This window comes from Notamacropus eugenii, chromosome 7 (genome assembly GCF_028372415.1).
Source record: "Notamacropus eugenii isolate mMacEug1 chromosome 7, mMacEug1.pri_v2, whole genome shotgun sequence".
In the NCBI taxonomy this organism is placed as follows: domain Eukaryota; kingdom Metazoa; phylum Chordata; class Mammalia; order Diprotodontia; family Macropodidae; genus Notamacropus; species Notamacropus eugenii.
Genome location: NC_092878.1, coordinates 41,158,422 through 41,163,064, shown reverse-complemented (window position 1 = coordinate 41,163,064; position 4,643 = coordinate 41,158,422). Strand labels below are relative to the sequence as shown.

Below are 4,643 nucleotides of genomic sequence, written 5' to 3'. Positions count from 1 at the left end.
TGCTGTTTAGAAATTAAAACGTCTTTACATATGATTGTATTCTGTTATTACTTCAGCTGAATTGGATGAGAAAATCTTTTCACCCTTCCCTTCTATAAGCATATCTCCAAAGTATTTAATTAAAACATTAATAAATTAATTATATTTGAAAAATATTGTTGTGAATTCCTCCAAGGAGACATCATTTTGACATAAGCTCTTTTTTGCTCATGCCTGTCCATTTATCCAAGTCTTCCTTTGCTATTTGAATTCATTGATTATGCTAATAGTACTTAACATAATATTTAAAGAAGAAAACATAGACCATGTATTTTCAATCAATCCTACTCATAAAGCTGTCAAGATGGTAATGCACAAAACGCTTATTTTAAGAAAAGAACTGAAAAGGATGGAGAAAGGGCTAGCTTTCTTTGGTCTAGATTGATGTAAGACCCAAGGACTTCAAGAAACAGAAACAAGAGTACTGATCCCATGTTCTAGTCTGCCATTGTGCCCATTCCATCATCCTGGTAGCCATGAACAAGCTGAAAAGAGGAATTAAGTTCCTATGCAATACTGTTGCTGTGGCATCTGTGTTGGGAAGCATTCAGAGGGCAATATTGATGACTTAGGACTATAACAGAGGAAAAAACAGAGAAACACAGCTAAATGAAGATTCAGTACTGGGTCCCAAGTTCCCTCATTTAATTATACTTGACCCTCTGAGAGGTCAATGGAATAGCATGAGGGACAATTTAATAGTTCATAGTGGAGGGGGCTTGAATCTACATATTTGAACTATGTCCTTAGAATATTTGGGTGTAACTCAGAGAGAGAAATATGGAAGTCACTCACATATTGTAGCAGATCATGTTTGTGTATGTGTATGTGTTTGTGTATCATGTTCTGATTTGTTATACGATTTCTTTCATTTATCTTAGTCTGACTACATAGCATGACTATAGTGAAAATATACTCAATAGGAAAGTATATGTAGAATCTATACAGAATTGTATGCAGTCGTGGGGAGGGAGGGGGGGAGTGGGGGGTAGGTGGGGGGAATAAAATCACAATTGTATGGCAGTGATTGTTAAACATTACAAAATAAAAAAAAAGACAAAAGAGAATAAGCATAAACAGGAAACAAGATGACTTGATTGTTCAACATAGAGAACTAAAGATAGTAAGCTAAAATTAATTGAAACTATTAATAACTAGATTATCAGGTTTTAAAATAAATTCGTGTGCTAATTAGATTGAAAGAAGGAAAAAAAAAAGAATATTTGGGTGTAGTGCTTTCTTCGGCAGCACATGTACTAAAATTGTAGTGATGCAGAAATTAGCATGGCCCTTGCACAAGGAAGACACACAAATTCGTGAAGCATTCCATATTTTTAAATAAGTTATTTAAATAAAAAAAGAGTACTTGGGTGTGGAATATGCCTATAGACTTAAGAACTACATGAATTTCAAAGAAGTAGAGGGTACTCCGACAAGATAATATTTTCTTTTATTCTTTTTGTGTCCATGCATATGAAGTAAGAATTATATTCTCATTACATATACTATCATTAGATTGTAAACTCCATAAGAACAAGGACTACATTGTGCCTGCTTTTGGCAACTTGGTGGTTCAGTGGATAGAGTGCCCAGCCTGACCTTAGGCACTTCCAGCCATGTGACGCTAGATAAATCACTTAACCTCTGCTGGCCTCAGTTTTCTCATCTGTAAAATAAAGATAATAATAGCACCAACCTCCCAGATTTGTTGTGAGGATCAAACAATATAATTGTAAAGTACTTAGTATAATGCTTGGCACATAGTAAGTACTACAAAATTGTTAGCTATTATTATCATTATTACCCTTTTGGAACCAAGAGCTGATCATAGTTCCTGGCACATAGCAAGCACTTGATAAATGTTTATTGATTGATTAAAATGTTTATAAATTGATACCATTAAAATAAGCATTGTGTGATTCACTGCATTTTTATACCAGTATGTTTGAATGATAGCACAGAAAGAAGTGGTGAACATCTTTCTGTTGCTGAGACCTGACCCAAGTCTGCATTTACCCAAGTAAATTCATGAAGACCAAATCCTTAGACTGTAAGTGTCAAACACACAGCCTGCATATCTCCAAATGGGGCAGAACCAAAATAAAATGTAATTGGCAAAAATTTAACAAAATAAATAAAAAATGCTATAGAACCTACTTAATGTTTATTTCTGGGTTTCTAAGTCAATAAGTCCAGTAGGGATCCTTATATATGGTTTAGTGGCCCTGCTTCCGTTGGAGTTTGACCCCACTGCCCTAGAACACAAAGGGGATGACTGCTATTGATTATATAAAAGTAATAGCTAGCATTTATATAATGTTTTAAGGCTACAAAGCACTTTACATGAATGTAATCTTAATATCTTGATCAGGCAGGTACTATTATTCTTTTCATTTTAAAAGTAATGTATCTAAGACTAAATGAGGTTAAGTGACTTGTCCAAGGTCACACAGCTAGAAAGTGTCTAAATTGGGATTAAGATTTAATTCTTCTTGATTCTAAAATGAATGCTCTATTCACTGTGCCATTTAGCTATTTTATCAAACGAATCAATTAAGTGGATAGTGATAAGTATTTCTGAGAGCCAAATCAAGCTTAATATTTTCCCTAAGCACTCCTTAGGGTTAGGTGGACTTTATAATCCATGGTGAAGATGAGGTTGCCTTATGCTAATTGGTGAATTTTGTTGTTGAGTTATCTCAGTATTCAACTCTTCGTGACCCTGTTTGTGGTTTTCTTGGCAAAGCTACTGGAGTGGTCTGCCCATTCCTTCTTCAGCTCATTTTACAGATAAGGAAACTGAGACAAACAGGGTTAAGTGACTGGCCCAGGGTCACACAGCTAGTAAATGTCCGAGACAGGACTTGAACCCAGGTCTTCCTGACTCCAGATCCTATACTCTATACATTGTGCTAGCTACCTGTCTAGAAATTGCCTTTAAAGTCCCTTTCAACTCCAAAAATTTCTAATTCTTTCATTGTATAATGAAGTATTGTACACCATGTACAAAGATGATGCTATTTACTTAACATCCCTTAGTCTCAGATTAGTCCCTCCTCCCGTAAGGTAAGGGAGAAATGTGTACCAGACATTAGAAGATTATTAAACCCGAAAGAGTCAGTAACCTGTTGGGAAAGTACATGATCCTTATATATCTATCACTTTAAAAGTGTGAACAGAAACTAGTGGTCTTGATCAAATGGAGAAATCCATGAAAATAACAATTTCATGGTTCTAAAGAGTTTGATAAGGTATGAATATGAGAGTCTTATGAGGTGAGGAATATGATTTAGTTATACAGTATGATCAGTGAGACATCATGGAAGAGGCAACTTGGAGTATCACATATATCTGATTTGTTTTCATGCACAGAAACCATAGAAGACTGTATCCTTTTATGATGGAAGTGTGTTCACTCCTCAACTTCCAGCTGGAAACACATTGACTTTGGGATCAACTACTCAACACAGGATATGCTGTGAATCAATTCACCAGGATATATGCATATTAGCCAGTATTTGTCATAAGCAGGATCTGATAGAGTTTTCTCACTTTTAGGTTAGTTCTCTACGAATTCTACCATGCTATCTTTACACATTATGGTATATACTTCAAATATAGTGAAATCCCTTGATAAGCCTAGCTCTAGGGGGTATGGTAATATTGGCTTTTTATACTCAAGCAACATTTGATCAGGGCTTTGTTGGATGTAATTGTCATGTTTTAAGGTACAATATCATGTCCATTATATACTTCAAATTATATAAGAACCAATTACATTAGAGCAAGGTTCAATCACATGTAGGGAGGAGGGTAGAATTATAGCCATTCCATTGTATTTCTTCTGCTACCCACTCTCTCACATTTTTTAATGTGTTTTGGCTCTTCCTTAGCTGACTTCCCAATACTACCTATTATAAAGTCCCACTTTTCACACTCATTAACTTTCTGCTCTAGCATTAAATGCCAGTATCTGCTCTATCTATAATAGGCTCCTAACTCATCTTGAAATGAATTCAAAAGAAGAATTTGGCTGTAAAGTGGGACAGAACAGGAATTGGAGTTTTCAGTGTCATTATACAGTAGTTTAGAGAAACCAGATTTAAGGCCATCAGATAACTCATCTGCACATTAGCATTTGATCACCAAAAGGTGAGAACAGGGACAGAATTTCATGCCTCCTTAGACCTGGGGGCAACTAAATGAATTTTAAAGTGGTACTTCGAGAGAAACCTGTCTGATGATTTTATTGTGTTTTGTTCATTGTGCATGTTACAGTAAAAGATGCCTGATCTAAATGAAAGTGAAGTCAACTTGGAATGAGGAGATGCTGATATGAGTCTTGGCTCTGACATTTCATAATCATGGATCTTCATGTGAGTCATTTATTTATTCTCTCTGAGCCTCATTTTCTTTACCTGTAAAAGTGGGGATAAGTATAACATCTAAAGAACCTCTTGTGAATTCTAAGATATCTTTATAGGTCTTTAGAACTCAAGACGCTCTCTGTTCCAGAAAAATGTGCAAATAAAATATTAGGATATCTCTGAGGCTGAAAGTTTTGAAAAGATTTCTGGGGCAATCAGTTAAAAAGAGAAGAGAAT

At 35.3% G+C, this 4,643-nt stretch overlaps 1 non-coding gene across 1 annotated transcript; it reads left to right on the top strand.

Annotated features, from left to right (window-relative positions):
• Positions 1-1,271: 1,271 nt before the first annotated feature.
• Positions 1,272-1,375, top strand: LOC140515074 (U6 spliceosomal RNA). Its single transcript, XR_011970836.1, has one exon. It is a non-coding gene; the product is annotated as a U6 spliceosomal RNA (small nuclear RNA).
• The last annotated feature ends 3,268 nt before the right edge of the window (positions 1,376-4,643 follow it).